Source organism: Macaca nemestrina, chromosome 5, assembly GCF_043159975.1.
Source record: "Macaca nemestrina isolate mMacNem1 chromosome 5, mMacNem.hap1, whole genome shotgun sequence".
Lineage (NCBI taxonomy): Eukaryota > Metazoa > Chordata > Mammalia > Primates > Cercopithecidae > Macaca > Macaca nemestrina.
Window position 1 is genome coordinate 7,958,147 of NC_092129.1, and position 19,899 is coordinate 7,978,045.

Below are 19,899 nucleotides of genomic sequence, written 5' to 3' on the forward strand. Positions count from 1 at the left end.
GAAACCAGCTCTCCTGACTACAGTCCAGGGATCTTTCCTAACTTGAAGACAATGAAACAGACCATTCCTTCTAATTTCCCTCTCACCATCTGGCGGCTCTCAAGCATGGCACCTGCATATGATAAATAAGCCACCACATGTAGCCCCGGGTTTGGGTCATTCGACTGAACCGAGCAAACACACTGTTTGGCGGCACCAGTCAGACGGAGCTGAACTGAGGAGCCAGGGGCCCGGAAACAATGGCGCAACTTGAGGCGCTGGTCAGGCTCATCGACAAAGAACAACAGTGGGCTCGTTGCAACATGACTTGTGAACATGCAGGGATGGGGTCAGGACATTGTCATGGTCTGAATTATGTCCCCTAAAAGTCATCTGGAAGACTCCATCCCTAGCACCCGTGAATGTGACCTTACTTGAAAATAGGGTCTTTGCAGATACAACCCATTAAGATGGGATGACTAGGGTGGACCGTAATCTAATATGATTGGCATCCTTCTACAAAGAGGAAGAGAGACACAGGGACAGATGTACTCAGAGGGGAGACGTGAAGACACACAGGGAGAAGCCGGGTGAGGACAGAGGCAGAGACGGAACAATGCACCCACAAGCTGAGAAGCTCCAGGCTGGCGACCACCAGAAGCTGGAAGAGACAATGAAGGATCCTCCCGACAGGTTTCAGAGGGAGCACCGCCCCACCCACACCTTGAGCTTGGACTTCTGGCCTCCACAGCTTCTGTTGTTTGAAGCCACTCATTTTTTGGGACTTTGTTATGGCAACTCTAGGAAATGAATACAGGTGGTAAACAGTTTTACTAGAACAACACATGGCTCACTTGTTGAGTGTTGATTTTAGACTTTTAAACTCTTCAAGAGCACCACCAAAAATTTCTGGCATCTGAAAGTACCCTGCAAACATGAAATAAGAGAGAACAGCTGCCCAGATGCTCTCATTTCCCCTGCACAGCCTACATTCCTTCTAATCACTATTTACACCCTCTCCAGATCCCACCCCTGCTTCTCTGCCTCCACCACAAAACAGCAGCCTCTCCCGGCCATCACCCACAGGAGGCAGGGCTGAAGGCAGGGCACAGAAATGCTGACTGTGACCTGGCCCCATGGCCTCCTCTTCATGTTACAACCACACACAGGCCTCTCAGTCAGACCTTCATTCAGCAAGTCATTACTGAGCACCTACCACGAGGTGGACATGGCTCCAGCCTGGGGACAACAGACCAGGAGGCTGTCCCAGGGTGCGTCCATCAGAGGTTAACCAGATAGATGACTGACTGATTGACAGATGGGCAGACAGGTGTCAGATGGGAGAGATAATAGGCAGATGATAGGTGATAGAGATAAATGACAGATGACACGTGATAGATGATTGACAGATAAATGATAGACATGTACAGAGATGATAAATAGATGATGCATAGAGGACAGATGATTGACAGATAAATGATAGGCAAAAAAGGAAAATACCAGGTAGCAATAAATGGCAGACAGAAAGAATAGAGTGAGGCGATGGTGGACAATCACGGGGTTATTTTGTGCTGTCTGGTCAGGACAGTCACAGAGGAGGGGACCCTCTACCTGCCCTCCGGATGACATGACAGTTCCTGCATCCTCACGGAGGGTGTGACCAGAACCAGGACCCTCAGGAACGAGAGCGTATCTGGTGACAGACACCCCCAGCAGGTCCCAGCCCACCCACGTCCAGCACAGGGTCGCCTGCACTGCCTCCTGGAAGCCAGATGTGGCCTCGTGACTCACTCTAAGCAATGAACCCTAATGGCACTCACTTCCCCTTCCGCCTTCTGCCAAGGGCCCAAGGCCCAGGTGGAGCCGAAGCCTGGGCAGCCCCAGCAGGGCCTGTCACAGGCACAGCCTCTGGGCCGCCCACGCAGCACCTAGAGTTTGGAGACCTGTGCTCTGGTTCCAGCAAAAATACATTTTTGTTTTAAACCATGAAGGTTTGGAGGTTATTTGTCAGCACAGCACAGCCTGACCCTCCATCTCCAAAGGTCTGGGGAGCCTGGGTGGGGCTGCCTAGGGTGAGGGTGCGGGGGCAGGGGCTAAGGGAAGGGGCTTCTCTTAAGCCTATGTGAAGCCACTGGGAGGTTTCCACAGGGAACTGGTCCACAATGGAAAGAGTAGGCAACAAGCAGGAGGGCAGGCCTCACACAGGAGGCGTCTAAGAGTGGGACCCCCAGGACCATGACCTCTAGGATGCACTGTTCATCAGCTCTGTGACCTGGAGCAGGTCACTTCTGTGCCAGGTTTCATTCACCCTTTTTTTTTTTTTTTTTTTTTTGAGATGGAGTCTCTCTGTGTCGCCCAGCCTAGAGTGCAATGGCGTAATCTTGGATCACTGCAACCTCCACCCCCTGAGCTCAAGTGATCTTCCTGTCTCAGCCTTCCCAGTAGCTGGGATTACAGGCGTGCACCACCACACCCAGCTAATTTTTATATTTTTCTAGTAGAGACAGGTTTTTTAGTATTTTTTTTTTTTTTTTGGTAGAGACAGTTTCACCATGTTGGCCAGGCTGGTCTCAGACTCCTGACCTTAAGTGATCCACCCACCTTGGCCTCCTACAGTGCTGGGATTACAGGCATGAGCCACTGTGCCCAGCCTCATTCACCTTTATAAACAAGGATAACAAAATAAGCACTCTCACGGTGCTGCGTGAGGATGAGGCGCCAATTCATGTGAAGGGCCTGGAAGAGAGCCACGCACCTGGTAAGCGCTCAAGAGGAGCTGAAGAATCACTGCCATTCCTGCTGCTAGAGACCCGTGACCATTCCCCAACAAATGCCAGAACTGACCCTTAGGGGCCTCTCGCTCATTTCTGCAGCCTAAGTCTCAGCTCTGCTTCAGCACCTTCCAAGGTAGGAGCAGGAAAGGGGACTCCACCTTTTCTAAAAGTCAGAAGTCAATTTAGGAGAGTCTCGGAAGAGCTGGACGCTGGGCCAGCACTCTCCCCTCCAACACTCCCTGGGGAGCAGAGGCCAACACATGGGCTGGAGCACCGTGCTGTGACAAGGCCACCGTTCAAGGGCCTATCTTTGTACGCAGCTGAAAAGGGGAAATTGAGCGCCAGCGTAGCTTCTCAGCTACAGGTCACCCCAAGCTGCAAAGGAGGATGTGGGCAGGCACTGGGCAGCTGTGTTTCGGGAGGCCTGCAACGTTCCACTTCCCCAGCACTCTCACATGGGATCCCTGGGTCTCCAGATTCATAACGTGCACGGAGGGATGGCTGGCTGAGAAGTTTTGAAATCCGTCCCTCGTCCATGGGGTCTGATGCCAGTTCTACTTAATACTTTGTTTTTCCAATTCTAAGCATCAGTTCCCTGCCAGAAAATGAGTTGTGTTTGCTTCAAAAATACTACAAAATGCAGAACTGGTGAGTACAAATGGCTCTAAATTTAATAAATATTATTCACCCAACCAATGTACAATATTTTTCTTCCCACCCTTTCAAATCCTTCCTTGACCTTGAAGTCAAAGTTTAGCTGGAGGATCGGCCTCCCATGCCTGTTCTGGCCTTCATTCCCAAGTTCAGCCTGGACAGTTAATTGATAACAGGTGCGTCACCCAGGGTCCTGGCCGCGCTGACCCGGGCTGGAAGCCTCCAGCGCCCCCAGCGGCAGCCCTTCTGCAGGATTTGTGTCCCAACCCGGTTTACTCGGCAAACAACAATGTGGGTGTGGGTGGAGATGAGAAAAACATCTGCCTTCTCATCTGGCTTTCAAAATACAGTGTTCCCTAAAAGACTGGAAGGGAGGACAGAGAGTTCTAACTGGCTGGAAACTCCCGCCCAAACAGATGACTTGGAAAGCTGATTTCATTCTGGGGGATGGGTGTGGAGTGTTCTAGACCCACCCAGCAAGTTACAACCTTTCTCTTCATTCCTTCCTTTCCAGAACTGGTTATGACTATTTTTTTTTTAACCTGAGCATCCACACCATATCAAACACCATCCAAGTACACATATTTTGTGTGCAGTAGGTTGATAGTTTCTAAAAGAACACACAAAAGCATGTGAGCCAGACTTAAGCATCACCAAGGAAAAGGCAAAAGGGACCCTATCCTTCTGTGGCCTGTCAGTGAAGACTATAAGAACTGAAAAGGACCCCTGTTTCCTCCATCAGGTGCTGCCCCCTTGCAAACGAGAACGGTGGCGAATCTTGTTCATCAGACCATTCCTGATTCTGCACCTCCACACAGATGCTCCGTCGCTCTGCAATATCATCCAGTATCCAACATCAGGTGCCCACAGGCACAGCGGAGAGCTGGTGTCATGAAGGGCTCTGATCTCCAGAATGTTTCATTTTTAGACACAAGCACTTACATTCTGCAAGAAGTAATGAAATGTTGGCAAGTGGCAATTGTAGGCATTGGTGCAGGGGTTAAATAAAACTTTCCCTTAACTCGCTGCTGGAATAGATTAGAGAAATCCTTCAAGACATAAACTGTGTGAAGGAGAAGACAGATTGCCTTTCTTCAGCTGACTGAAATTTTAATACTAAAAATTAGGCTTCTATGAAAGCAGGAAATGGAACAGGAAATCCAAAAAGTAACCAGGAGTGGAGAGATGAGGAAGTAAGTAAAACTCATAAAGCACCTCCGGCTACAATCAGGACCCTGAGGTTTCACTGCAATCTCCTCTCTTTCCAGAGGTTTCTAACCTCCAGTGCTCCTCCATATCAATGCAGAGCAGGATGCCTGGGAATGACACAGGGTGCCTGTCAAACACACAGGCTCCTGGGCTGAGAGTCCGCAGCTACAGGCCTGAGTGCAGCCAAGGATTTTGCCTGTTGATTTCCAGATGACCCAGATCCACACTCGGGTTTAGACTAGTCTCCAAAACTTAGTCTTGCCGACTTTCTTCCCATATCTATGAGCATGAATGTCGGGCCGTTACATAAACAACACTGGAAAATCATTACAAAATTCAAGAAAAAAATATCTGAGCTATTTAAGTACAAGGTTTACTATGAGTATTATTTTGGCTTCATTTTATGTGCCATGCTAGTTTATGAACGTTCTATAAGATTTTAAGAAGGCATTTTATATTCATAATCAAATATTGAAAGGAGAGGGACTCATATAGCTAATCTGGCTCAAAATCAGCTTTCTGAGCAGATAAGGATGCTCAGGAACCACTGATTTAGGCTGGTCTCCAAAATGCTGCTAAGTGTCAACAGCCTGTTGAAGGTGGCATTGACCTTCCCTAACCTCTAGTGTCTGTTTGTGGGTGTGCTGAGGAGCTATGAAGCGCCCACAGCCTTCAGGGAATATCCAGGGTGGTGGCGAATGGGCAGCCCTTTAAAGCCTGTGCTTCGTGCCCAGCAAAGAGCACTCCCATCAACTCTGTTATTTCAACAGGACTGGGTCCTGGGACCTGGCAAGGAGAACCAGTGGCCCTGGACTCTGGGTTCTGCCCCGGGCTGCCCAGATCCAGCTGGGAAGAGCCCAGGGTTGGCAGGGGATGAGGAGATTTGGAGGCTCCATTGACTGAGCTGCCTAAGTACCCAATGCTGCCTTCCATCCTGTACCCCTTCCCTGCCTGGCCACAGTCAGAGCCCAACTGGAATGAACTGCACTGAAGAGAGAAGCGGCTGCCTCCCCTCCCTCCCTGGGGCCGCAGCCCTGGCTTCCTCTCCTACAGGAAGGGAGGTAAAGCTACTCCTTACGAAGGATGTGAACTCAAGAGGGGCCACACACAAAGGGGAGCCTGTCACATGGGGGGAGCAAGTCAGGATGTTACTAACAATCAAAAGCTTCCTTCAAAGGTTCCTGTTTAAAGATTTCAAAGGGTAGGACTTCCAACCTGCTGGTCTCCCCAGGATGCCCCGAGGGTCTTGGGGGAGGGTACGGTCAGACACGTGGTGTCTCCCCACCCTATCAGCCACCCCGACCTCTCTCCTCAGTGTTTCCAACATAGGGTTACCTCTTAGGTGGTCCTGGAGAACATTTTCTTCTAGTGGTCACCTGGCTGAATGCATAGACGTCCCCTGAGACATCTTGCTGGAGCAGAGATGGGGACCTGAGGATACCATCACGGGCAGGCACCATTCCCAGGACAGGGAGAGAGGAACCAGCTTCGTGCCCTTTCTTCATAGTGGGCTCATCACTGAACGGAAGGGAAATCACTGTCAGTCACTCCAGCTGCCAACCTGGGTCTCCCTTCTGCTGTTGCTGGGTAGAAGGCAGTTTTGGTGACCCCAGGTCATGCACCCAGAGGTATTTATTGCCAGGGCCCCTGGGGTACATCTGCCTACACTGTTCCCTGTGGAGCTTCTCAGTAAGAGAGCCCATAATGTCTAAAAATAGTGCATGTCAAACTTCACTAAGGTTCTAGAAAGAGGCCTAAGTATAGTTATCCACTAATAAATTAAGGCGATCTGAGAAAGATTAGCTATAGGGGCTTCTCCTTTCAAGATCTGATTACAAAGATAAATTGCTGTATTAAAATATTACAAGAATATTTGTAAAGTAGCATGGCACATAAAACGAATCTCAAAATACTACTCAGTAAACATTGTATTTAATAGCATGGATCTTTTTGCCTTGTATTTTATAATCATTTTTCAATCCTTATTATATTAAAAGCCCAGCATTCTCATTTTGTGGATATGGGGGGGGAAAAAAAACAGCAAGTCTAAGCAAATAACAAGACATCTGGTTTCACAACTCCTAGTCCAATAAGTTCTCAGTACAGAATGAGGTCCGACATGGTCAACAAACATGCCATCATGCCACCCACAGCTGGACACGCAATACCCGGGGCTCCAGCTGGCCGTGGAAGAAGGGAGAGGTCTCCATTCCTCCTTCTATGATGTAAGTAAGCTCTCCTTTCTGAAGAGACCCTCAAGCCAGAGACTGAACCCCCAAATAAAAATACAACAGAGGTCAGCTCTGAGAAACCAAAATGACTCATCGCCTTACCTCCTGTCCTAAGTCCCTGGCTTCGCACACTCTCCTCTCTTGACTGTGTTCCAGGGCAAGGAAAATACCTACCATTGCCAACTACAGAACCGTTACCAATGAAGGCCACCTTGGCTGCAAACTTATTTTTGATATGGGACATTCTCCATTGCTTGCGGTGGAAAGAATAGACCCTCTTCCTTTCTATGATAATATGCCCCAACGGAGGTTTTCCATCGCATGAATAAACTAGATGACAGGTTTTCTGTATAGCGTCTTATGCCAACCTACGTCCCTCATGCACAGCTTTGGAGAAGGGTCCATAGCTCTGACTACCCTGAGCCCAGAACATCTCCATCCCTCAGGCGGTCATCTGCAGCAGTGCAGCTGGAAGAAGTAGGCACTTCAGAGCATGTTTTCACACCTTGCTACTAGAGAAGTGGCAAAGCGCTCTTGTTTTTGAGAAGTGATAACCTCTTAGAGATGAAAAAGGAAAAAGCTAAGGGGAAGCACTGAGCCGGGGAAATTCTTACAAATAAAGAATCTTATAGCAGAAGAGTTTTGCTTCTTTTGGAAACGGGATCAGTGTCACTAGTGGAATTACAGTCCTGTGGGGCGGAGAGGGGGGCACTGTTTGTCTGGCAAACAGTGCAAGTCCTTTGTCACACCTAAATATGACTAGGTTCCTCAGCTACACCGTGTCTCCCACCATGTGACCTGTGATTTCCTCCTGCTCTCCTTTCCATCTGTGTCCATAAAGACTTGGAGTGAGATCCGGTTTGCTTTTCTGCCTCCTCTGTCCTATTTGCCAGAGAAAACGTTGTGGAATTCCTCCCAGGAATCTTCCCGCAGTGGTTTCTGTCCAGCCGTCCGCATTCTGTCCTTTGGGGAAACATTTCTCCCACCATTCTGCACCAACAGGTGTGCTGCGTAAGCCTGAGGATGAGCACCACTCCGCCTGAAGATCACACCTGTCACGGGAATGTCTGTTCTGTGGACAACACTGAGGAATGCCTCTTTCCTCATGCCAAGACGCTAGCCCTCCACAGACACTTTTTAAAAACTGCCACCCACATCACAAATGGCTGCTTTTACTTCTCTCTCTACTCTCCCAGCTCGTTTTAAATGCTCCAGCTTAAATTTATCACATGTCCTCACTGGGGTTTATGGATAGCTTCTAATGTACCTGAATTCTAGAGTTATGGGAGAGAGGAGCAAATAAAGTAAAGGATGTGGCTAAACCAATTTGTAAAAGGAGAGGAAAAAAATGCAACCCAGGCAGAAAACAATGGCATTCTTTTCCTATTAAATGTAAAGCAAATATTAAACTCCTGCAAGGATTTCAGAATTTATATCCATACTCATGCATTTATATCCTAATTGCTCATCACTATGGGAACCAGGTATTTTTGATTGATACTCTAAATATAATAAAGACACAAAAGAAAGAAAAGGAGACACAGCTTTCTGGGTGTAGACATTTTTCCAGGCGGTGCTTAATGAATGTAAGCTTCTGAGACATGGTTTGTATTCATCGGATCCCCTATCCTGATAACAGACCCTAGTTCCTTGGTTTAAACTGCCAAGGATCAGACTCGCCTGGAGGCTTATGAATATGCAGGCTGGTGGGGGGCACCCCCAGAGTGTCTGAGTCAGTGGGTCTGGGAGGGGCCCGAGAGCCTGTAGTTCTAACAGGTGCTATAGATGCTGCTGGCTTAGGGCCCTCTTTGAGAACTGGCTGCTTAGTGTTTTGAGAATTAATAAGAGAAAGACAAGTGGGAGATGAGACTCTGACATTAAGGATCGCACTAAAATACCTCTCCACCCTTTGCCAAAGTCCTCACTTGGTGTCTTCATGTGGGTATTCAGAACTCTAGAATTCAAGTTAATAATACAGCATGGAGGCCTGTGCTCTATGAAATGTCCTGACAACACCCCTAACTTATCTCAAAGAGACTTACTACATATTTAATTTAGGTTTCACAGGGAAGTTTTTGCATGTTAATTAAACGCCAATTGATTACTAAAGGCACATCCACTGAGGATTAACTAATGTCACTGACGTGGACTTCGGACATAACTGCAAAATCTAGTACTTAACAGAGAGCAACAATCTAGCTCATTAGAAATCAAATCACTACGGAATAAATAATTTTTAAATGTGGGTATTTTTCATCATGAGATTTGCTGACACATGGCAGCAAACAGACTTGACTTGGGATAACATTTTCTAACTATTGTCCTTAGCCTGCCCTGTTTCTGAAGCTGCTCCTGCCACAGCGGAGTGCCTCTAACAGACAACCCCTCATTCAGGACACCACTGACTCGTCCACACAAATCCAAAGGTGTGGTGCACACATATTTTAGCCTTGCGTTCTATTCTCAGAGCACAAAATGGTAACAACTACAACAAAAATAATAGCACCACACACTGAGTCTACTGTGCTTCATGGACTACATGAAAGAGGAACTATAACATCAATATTCCAGTCAATGGAAACGGGGCTCAAAGGGAGCAAAGAGTGGGCTGACCAGGGTGACGTGTACAAGTCAACGGTGGAGCTAAGGTCAAATTCTGGGTGGTCTCACCCCAAAGCTCTTTGCTTAATCACTACACATATACTGAATATTAAACATTTACAGTCTACAGAGTCTCCCTTTTCTTGAAGATTTTTATGTGGTACATAATAGAATCATTTTACATGATACATAATAGAATATTTATTATGTTTTACAAATAAAACTGAGGCCGAGTGAGGTTGGGAGAGTTGCTCAAATTCATAGAGAAAGCCATAAAACGCCATGACTCTAACTAGACTACAAAGCCCCCTCTAAGCTCCGTCGTTGTTCTTGGAGAATCCATCCGTGTGCTTCACTTGGGAAGTTCAGAGGTATTTACGAAATGCCTTCTATGTGCTAAACACTGGCAAAATGAACTCGTTGATAATTTTTAAGATTGGTCATCTTGAATGATGAGTTACTACAGATTAAACATGGCCACGTGTTCTGTGATGCACTTCCCTATAAGGGGAGACTATATCCCCTCCCACAGGGATTTTGGGCTAGTCTATGGCCCAGTAATTATATCCCAATTACTCATCACTATGGAAACCAGGTACTTTTGACTGGTACTTTAAATATTATAAACACACAAAAGAAAGAAAAAATTGCCGGCCAGGTGCAGTGGCTCACGCCTGTCATCCCTACACTTTGGGAGGCTGAGGCAGGCAGATCACTTGAGGCCAGGAGTTCGAGACCAGCCTGGCCAACATGGCAAAACCCTGCCTCTCCTAAAAATACAGAAATTATCCAGGCATGGTTCTCAGCTACTTGGGAAGCTGAGGCATGAGAATCACTCCAGGAGGCAGAGGTTGCAGTGAGGTGAGAGTGCACCACTGCACTCCAGCCTAGGCGACAGAATGAGACTGCCTCAAAAAAAAAAAAAAAAGGAAAGAAAGAAAACATTGATAAGATATAGACTGCTGGGTGTGGGCATTTTTCTAGGTAGTAATTTAATAAGTTTAAACTTTTGAGGGACAAAAGAAAAGGAGACTATAATAATCTCTTTAGTCTTCTATATAACTCATCATTCAAGCTGACTAATCATAAAAATTATCAGCAAATATGTATTTTGTCAGTGTTTAACACATAGCAGGCATTTTGTAAATTGCTCTTAACTCACTGAGTGAAGCATACAGATTGATTATCCTAGAGAAATGACAGCTTAGAGGAGGCTTTGTAGTCTAGTTAGAGTGCATTTTATGGACTTCCTGTGTGACTATTTAGCTTTGACTAACAGGGTATGGTGAAGTGACTGTAGGCCAGTCCATAGGCTTCAAAAGGACTGGCAGCTTCCACCTTGGTCCCCTGGAGCCCTGCGCTGCCAGGTAAGAGGTCTGACAGTCCCACCTTAGAGGCTATGGGGAGGTCCTGAGATGACATGGGGAAGATGAGGTATCAGCTGAGCCCAGGCTTCCTATCCCTACCAGAGTGCAGGGGCTCTGAGAGAAGCCTTCTTGAACCCCCAGGCCAGCCTAGCTACTAGCAGAAAAATCCCAGGTGTCTGAGTCCATACATGCTGCTAAAACAGAAGACCACAGACAGGGTGGCTTAACCAACAAACATTTATTTCTCACAGTTCTGGGGGCTGGGAAGTCCAAGATCCAAGCATCAGCAGATTCGGTGTCTGGTAAGGACTCGCTTCCTGGTTTGCAGATGGGTACCTTCTCATTGTATCCTCGCAGGTGCAGAAAGTAGAAAGGGAGAGCAAGCACTTGTGTCTCTCCTTATAAGGAAATAATCCCATTCATAAGGGCTCCATCCTCACGACCTAATCACCTCCCATATACTCCACCTCCTAACACCATCACACTGGCAGTGAGGATTTCAAGGTATGAATTTTGAGGGGACACAAATGTTCAGTCCCCAGCACTAGGTGACCTCAGTTAATACAACATGGAATTAAAGAATCATCCAGCTGAGTCTTGTTCAAATTCCTCATTTTCCAAATTACAAAACACAGTCAAATTGCATGTGCTTTCAGTCACTAATTTTTGGGGTAGTTATGCAGCAATAGGTTACCAGGAAAAAAAAAAAAACACTGGTTACCTGGAAGAGGGGTGCTTCTGAGACAAAAATGACAACATGTGGCTCAGGACTGGAGACCTGGTGGTAGAGGTGGAGCAAGGTCTGGAAGGCCTCAAGACATCTGTTAATGGGGAAGGAGGGACAGTGAGAAGTTGTTATTAGAGACTGGAGTACAGACAGTCCATGCTATGTGACAGCAAAGAGTTTAATGAACCCATCCCTTGACATAACATGGAAAACAGAAGGTACAACTATGAATTCCTGAATTAGGCCTAGGAGCTTCCAGTGGGGTAGCATACAGAACTCAACTCCTGGATGTCAATGATAAAATTCAAAACAAAGATGAACCAAAAAAGGAACTGTTGGTTTTTATAAACAGAATGTAGAAGAAATATAAAGCAGCCAGGACTTGCTAGGTTTGAAAATAAAACTTTCTTATCCTTAGTCTCTCCCAGCAAAAGATTCTCAAAGGAAAAACGAGTTCCAGGGCAAAGATCAAATCCAAGACGTTATTGCAAGATTCTTTGTTAGGTCTTCAGAAGGTCTAAGGTGGTGTCTCACGGGTCATTTCAGACAGACGAAAGTCCTGCAAGGGATGTTCAAGGCATGCCTCAAAGAACTTCTCTGTTAAAAAGATGGCTTCCAGAGCTCCAGACAGCCTCTCAAAGAGCTAAAGTTAAAGAAGGGTCTGCGTGGCTCCCAAGGATTGATGTGTACTGATAAGGGGAGGAGCCTAAACGAGCCCAGCCTCCCAGCAGACTCTTCCACAGGGGCATGGGTAAAGCCATCTTGAACCCTCCGGACCAGCCCACTTGCCAATGGCCACAAAGTGATCCCTGTCAAACTCCATGTGAAGCAGAAGAATCGTGGGCCAGTGCCCGCCCAAATTCCTGATCCACAAAACTGTGAGACATAAAAAGATGATACTTTAAGACACTAATTATAGAAGTCACTTCTTATGCATCAAATAACAATTATGACATGAAATTTCACAGCAAATGAGATGATCACTGCAAAGGTCAAGTGGAAATTGTTATCACCTTCTTTGTGTTCATATCTGCATATGGTTCCACCAAGGTATGACCTGCTACTAACCATCTAACAACCAGATGCAAATTTCTTACCCTTTCTGCAGCAATAGACACAGTTCACTTACTCCTGCCCTTCTTGAAACTCCTCTCAGCTTCCACTGCACACTGAACTTATCATTTTCTCAACTCCGTTTTCGTAAGTGGCTACCACTTGTCCCTTTCTATTTTCACTTCTACCACCTACTTGAAGCCATTCTATCTCTTACCTGGGCTGTTGTAGTTGCTTTGTAACTACTATCTCTACCTCCAGGATGTTCTAAACCTCATGTCATACTAATCTTCCCAAAGTACAGCTCTGATCATATCCAGCCTTACCTCCTACCAAATGTAAACTATTCATCAGTCAAAATACACTACTCACTATTCCCCAAACACATGCCCCAGATCTTTACACATGCAATTTCTTCTCCATAGGATAACCTCTTTTCCTCACTCAACATCCATCTCAGTCTTTAAAAGTCAGCACTATTGCTATGTAATCCCTAAGCCACCACTGCACTGCTGTTTTCCTCTCTGAGGAGGTATGGACCTAACCCCCCAGCCTAAAGTCAGTCTCCTTCCTCCCAAATTCCCATGGTGGATGGCTCACAATTGCCTACCAGTTTTACCATATTTGGTCAAGTGATAAATTCATAGGTTCATCCTCTACCAGATTATATGCTCCTCAAGGTTGGGAAGTAGATCCCAGCTGTGGAAACACAAGAAGTCCACACACTCAGGAAAACAGACCTTGCTCTCAAAAAATGCTATATTCAACAAAAAGACAAGACCAGCACAATGAACACTTAGAGAACAAAATAAGACGGGATATAATGAACTTCTAAATTACATGGTACAGATTGTAAGTGCTTTAGGAGACTGGAGAAGTAGAGGAGCTATTGTGGAGCGCTGGAATCCTCAAGTGGAACTTTGTGGATGAGGCAGAATGTGCACTTGTAATGTCAGGCTGGGAGGAGACAAGTGGAGAGGAAGGAAGCCACTTCAGACAAAGAAAGCAACATGAGCTCACAGAAAGGAGCGGATAGACATGATGCATTCACAGAAGAGTGAGGAGATGGGCCTCAGCTAATTAATTCTCCAGGAATAGGGAAACTCTCCAAGGCAGTCTCTTCTCCTAAGAAATCCCATTCTTTTCATAAGCTCACCTTATCTTTGGCTTTAGAAATCATTACGATATTTCCCAGACTAAAATCTGGGACGTGTAAGGGAAAAATATTTGAGTCCAGTATGGTTCAGGAGAATCAAGGAAATACGAGCACCCTGCAGTGGGGGTTTGGGGCAAGTATTCCCCCCACCTGTAAGAAGCACACACAGGACAGCGGACCACTCCCACAGCTGTATCCACTGCACAGCGCACTGAGCCACAGGCCCTCAGCAGCCAATCTCTGCTTCATTTGAAGAACCACTGTCAGTTTTTCAGCCTGTCCTGACTGACTTAGTGAGCCTTTCTTTAGTCATACATGTTTCCTAAACAAAGTTCTCTCACCTTTGTTTTAAAGACTGTGGATCTGTGGCCCCTGGGAGGTTTGAGGAAATTGCTGAAGACCCCATTGCCCAGGATAGAGCAAACCCAGAAAGGAAAGCAGCTGTCTGGCTCTGCACCCCAGGGGTTCTCCCTCTCTTGTACTTTCTCCCAAGAAGATGAAGTCTTGCACAGGTCACTGATTTTACCTAGAGTAATAAGCTGCCCCATGGAAGCTATCTCATGATGTGTATTCAAGAAAAAGTGTTTGAAGGAGAGCACCCTCTCCTACCTCCCTGCCACCCACGAGATCAGAACATCCACCAACACTGCCGCCTTCTCAGGAGGGTGGAGGAAGAAGCAGCTGCCTTTCCTCATCTCTTTAGCTTTTCCCTGAGGACAGTAAAGAAGATTAGCATGAGATGGGACAATACGCATCCCACAACCACCCCACAACCCCGGTCCTCATTCCTCTGGGAGTTGGGGAAGCAGCTCTCCTAGGCTTTCTCTCGAGCTGCCTGTCCCCTCAGGCCACATACCCTGGACAGCAGGCCCTGCCCATCTGCTGGGCCCACAGGCTCAGCTGGGAAGTTCAACTCAGGAGAAAGGGAGTAGGGCGCTCACTTGGGCTTCACAAACAAGCCGTTGAATCCAGTTTTTCCAGCCAAGAGCAAATTTGACCCCTCTCTGAATTCTCTGTATCTTTTTCCACAGGTTCAGAATTCAGAAGGGGTGAGAAAATGGACTCCCTCAGAACCCTCCAACGCCACCATCCTGAAAGAAAAATCAACAGAAAGTGTGCTTCATGGGAAACCTCAGCCCATGGTGCTCAGAGCACAGAAACGATTCATGCCAACAGAAATGATCCATGCCAACAGTTACTCATGTGAAATTCCTCCACCTCCTCTCAAAAGGACTCTGGATTCATGACCCCACCCCCAAATAAATAAAGCTCTGGGCCTGACATTAGTCCACTCGTTTCACGATGTTATGGGGCCTCAGCTTTGTCCTCTCCATCTTTTTCCCCAGTTCTTCTCTGTGTGCAGGGGAAGTGCCTCCCACAGGAACCGGGGGTGCCTATTGTTAGCAGAGCTGATCCCAGCCCTGGAAGTGGCACTGACTGCTTCATCGTGGCCTCTGGAACAAGCCAGCGACCTGCAATGCCTTTGAAGAGCCAGATGGCAGGAATATGTTTTCATAGCTACCTTCAAAAATAAGAGAACAATGAAACAGACCTAGACCACGGAGAAGGCAAAAAAAAGGGCAGCTCCTTTGTGACTGCAGCCTATCCGGCCCCATCTGCTCCTGGGTCTGTGGCAGCACAGCACTCAGGCTGACGTCTCCATCCAGGGCTGTGGGTCCTCCTCCTTCTGGATGAACTCCAACCTTGAATGAGATCCCACAATATCCTTCTTCTGCCAGACCAGACTCCACCCATTGACATTCTCCTAACTCAAACCATGATTCTTTCTCTGTCAACTGGATCCTTGCCCCAGCCTATAAACTTGCCCCAGTTGCTCCCATCCAGAAAGAAAAAAGAAAAACCTCTACCTGTCTCTCTAGCATGCCACCTCCACTCTCCTCTACCCTGGCCAGGTGCTTCAAAGAGCTGTCCACGTGCTCCATCTCCTACCCCTCTCATCAATGCTACCTACATCTGCCCACACCACTCATGGAGACCACTCTCTCTGTAACAATCTTCAAAGATAGCCTGTACTGGGCTAAAGAGTGTCTCCCAGACATTAACATCCACCCCATGCCTGTGAATTTGAGGTTATCTGGAATTAGGGTCTTTGCAGATGTCATCAAGTTAATATGAGGTCATTAGGGTAGGCCCTAATCTAATCTGACTGGTGTTTTTATAAAAAAAGAAGAGACACTGAGAAACACACAGGGAGACCACAATGGACAATGAAGACAGTGACTGGAGTGACACATCTGCAAGCCAAGGAACACCAAGGTCTGATGTCACCACCAGAAGCTAGAGAGGCAAGGACAAATTCTTCCTAAGAGTCTCCAGAGGGAACAAGGTCCTGCCAACACTTTGATTGCAGACTTCTAGCCTCCACATCAATGAGAGAACAAATTATTGTTGCTCTAAGCCACCCATTTTGTGGTACTTTTTACAGCAGCCCTGGGAAGCTAATACATGAACTCTTTCCAGTTCTTCTAGCCACTTGATTGCAGAATTCAGCACCACAACTCCATCCTTTCTGAAATTCTCTTCATCAGTGATTTCAGCAAGATAACTTTCTGGTTCTCCTCTTAATTCTCTGCTTCTCCCTTGCCTTTTTCAATGTCAGATTCCCCCGCAGTTCTGTCCTTGATCCCTTTCTCCTCATTCTACTCTTCTTTCCAAGGAGAGCTCATTTGCCTTCTGTCCACGATGACCCCCATATTCACACCCTGCCTCTCCACCAAGCTCTAGACCCATGTCCCCAAACAGTTAACACAATTCCCACCACATACACCTCTTAATACCACCCATCCAGAAGCAAACTCATTATGTGCTATGTTCATTTTTTAAAATTTTTTTAATTTTTATTGAAGGTTGACCCTGGCTATCAGATGGAACGCCAGACCTACTCTTTTCTATGGCTACTTGGGCTTCCTCCCAGCAAGGTGGCTGGTTCTGAAAGGAAGCAACTTAAGGAACACTGGCAAAAAGGTATAGAGCCTTTCATTGCCTAATCACATAAGCCCTACAGCGTCTCTTCCACTCTAGTCGTAACCCTGCCCAGTTCAACAGGAGGGTGAATAGACGTCACCTTTCATTTGGAGAAGTGAGAAAGCTACAATGGAAGAAGAGTGAATGGGATGGGAGATAGCAGGTGCTGGAAAATGCAACCTGCCACAGCTTCCTAACTAGCCTCCCTACCTTAGGGTCTCATCCCTCAATCAATGTGACCTCTGCATCTGTGCCAAGCTCATGGCTCACCCTTGCTTAAAATGGCTGATGAATCCCATTTCCTACAAAATAGGTTTGTCAGTCTTTCCTATCACCAGGGACCTGGTTACTTTGCTATTGGCTCTCAGCTCCAAATGCACCCTTGTAAACCCTTCTGTGACACTGGGCGGTGGCTCTGTATACTGCACTTCCCAGGCCCCCTTGCCAGCTGCCTCCAACTGGCAGAACTAGGTTCTGCCAAGTAACTAGAAGACACTAGAAGGAAACGCTAAATCAAGTGGGTGGAGAAGGAGGTTCCTTCCTTCTCTTTGCTTCCTGTCAGCATCACCCCCGCAGGGGCACTTTAGTCCAGCAGTGACCAAAGGTTCCAGCTTCCACTTTCTTTCTGTGTTCACAGAAACAGTCTAGCTGAGTTCCTCAGAGTCCTACAAGCAGCTGGGTCATAACCCTTCCTTGGAAACCTGTGTCCCCCCTCTATAAAGTCCTCTCTCCAAGTTCCAGGTTCTGAAAACCCCATCTCTCCCCTTGCTCTCCCAGACCTCAAGGTGGCACCTGCAGCTGTCAGGGTTACCTCAGTGTTCTCTTCTGGCCCTTTCATGGCAATGCCTACGAGATCAACCCCCCATATGAAAGTCCTTCTTTGAAACACCTAGTGTGGTCCTCGCTCCCTAACCAGGCTCTGGCTGATAGGGCATGTGAGACTCTTCGTTATCTGGCTGCAATCTGCCCTTCAAAACCGACATCCCAAGATTCTCCCCGTAAGGCCCTCTGCATTCTACCTATACCTACTATTTCAAGTTGTTCCTTCAGGCCCTAAATTTTTTTCATCCTCCTATGACTATGTATATACTGAGTTGCTGATTTCATGAGGGAAGAAATTGCATCTTAAACATTTTACTTTTTCTATTTTATTTAATTGATGCATAAAAATTGTATATATTTACAGAGTACATAGTGATGTCCAGATACATACAATCTATAGTGATCAGATCTGGGAAATCAGCATATCATCTCAAACATTTATCACTTCCTTGTGTTGAGAACATTCAATATCCTCCTTCTAGCTATTTGAAACTATGCATTCTTAATTACAGTTATCCTACAGTGGTATAAAAAACTAGAACTTACTTCTCCTATGTAGTTTTTGTTTTCTTACATAGAAGCTGTACTTTTTAAAATTCTTTTCTTTTTTTTTCGAGATGGGTCTCACTAAGTTGCCCAGGCTAGACTCAAACTCCTGGGCTTAAGCAATCTTCCTGCCTCAGCTCCCCAAGTAGCAGGGACTACAAGCACACACCACGGTCCCTAGGCCATTTTTCTCTCTCCCCTCTCTATCTCCCCACTTTCTTTACTAGTACTGTGTGCAGGAAAAGACACATAATGTTAGTTTAATGAATGCAGTTATTAATTCATTCACTATATGCCTAGAGAAATGATACACTGAATGGATTTCTGGCATTGACCGTAGACATGTAAGACAGACATTAAGGGATGGGTCTTACCTAAGCCTCACACACCACATCACCAAGTTGCCTCTCACTTGTCCCATAGATTAAGACATGATTATGACCTTAGGTATTACATACAGTAGTCCTCTTTATCTGTGGTTTCATTTTCTGCAGTTTCAGTTACACACAGTCAACTGTTGTCTGAAAATATTAAACGAAAATTTCTAAAATAATTCATAAGTGTTCGATTTTGTACCATTCTGAGTAGCATCATGAAACACAGTCCCGGTGATGATTAATACTGAGTGTCAACTTGATTGGACTGAAGGATGCAAAGTATTGTTCCTGGGTATGTGTGTGAAGGTGTTGCCAAAGGAGATTAACATTTGAGTCGGTGGACTGGGAGAGACAGACTCACCCTCAGTCTGGGTGGGCACCATCTAATCAGCTGCCAGCATGGCCAGAATAAAGCAGGCAGAAGAAATTGGAAAGACTAGACTTGCTGAGTCTCTGGCCTTCATCTTTCTCCCATGCTGGATGCTTCATGCCCTTGAACATCAGACTCCAAGTTCTTCAGCTTTTGGAGTCTTGGACTTACACCAGTGGTTTGCCAGGAGCCATCGGGCCTTTGGCCACAGACTGAAGGCTGCACTGTCAGCTTCCCTACTTTTTAGGTTTTGGACTCAGATTAGTTAACCACTGGCTTCCTTGCTCCTCAGCTTGCAGACGGCCTATCGTGGGATTTCAGCTTGTGATTGTGCAAGTCAATTCTCTTTAATAAACTCCCTTTCATATATACATCTATTCTATTAGTTCTGTCCCTCTAGAGAACGCTAATACAGTCCTGCTCCATCCTGCTTGCAATGTGAGTCATCGCTTTGTCCAGCTTATCCAAGGTGGAGAGGCTACCTGCCCATTAACCTTCAACATCGTCCACTTCCAACATCCAACCATCAATGTCGTCATTACCCAGGCTCCAGGATCCAGGGCCACCTGAAGCAGATGATCCTTCTCCTGAGGTTTCATCGGAAAGTCAATAGCGTCCTAAAGCGATATCACAATGTCCATGTCATTCACTCACTTCCTCTCATCAGGTAGGCATTTTATCATCTCATATCATCAGAAGAAAGGTAAGTATTTCTTGAGAGAGAGAGACCACATTCACATAATTTTTACATTGCTGTAATTATTCTTAGTTATTGTTGCTAATCTCTTACTATGTTTAATTTATTAACTTTATCACAGGTATGATATGTGTGTACAAGAAAAAATGGGGTGTACAGGGCTCAGTACTATGCTCAGTTTCAGGCATCTGGGGGTCTTGTAATAAATCCCCTGCAGATAAGAGGGGCTCTTGTAATAACTAGGGAAGTCCCGAAGGGATAGGCATAAATCTGAGCCACAAGCACTGGAGAATGCTGGTCATAGCTCTGACATCTGATTATGTATGACACTTGCCCAACCGCAGCTCCATT

At 46.3% G+C, this 19,899-nt stretch overlaps 1 long non-coding RNA gene across 6 annotated transcripts in view; it reads right to left on the reverse strand.

Annotated features, from left to right (window-relative positions):
• Positions 1-3,367: 3,367 nt before the first annotated feature.
• LOC105487525 (uncharacterized) overlaps positions 3,368-19,899 on the reverse strand; it is a 40,883-nt gene continuing 24,351 nt past the window's right edge. For 3 of the 6 annotated variants that reach the window (XR_011623270.1, XR_011623269.1, XR_011623267.1), the window contains 3 exons: positions 11,537-11,636; positions 5,952-6,134; positions 3,368-4,352 (listed from right to left, as the gene is read on the reverse strand). This is a non-coding gene — a long non-coding RNA (uncharacterized lncRNA). Of the gene's footprint in view, positions 4,353-5,951; positions 6,135-11,536; positions 11,637-14,360; positions 14,462-14,692; positions 14,843-15,303; positions 16,570-19,899 lie in introns of those variants that run through there. The other 3 variants (XR_011623266.1, XR_011623268.1, XR_011623271.1) reach the window with 2 other exon arrangements.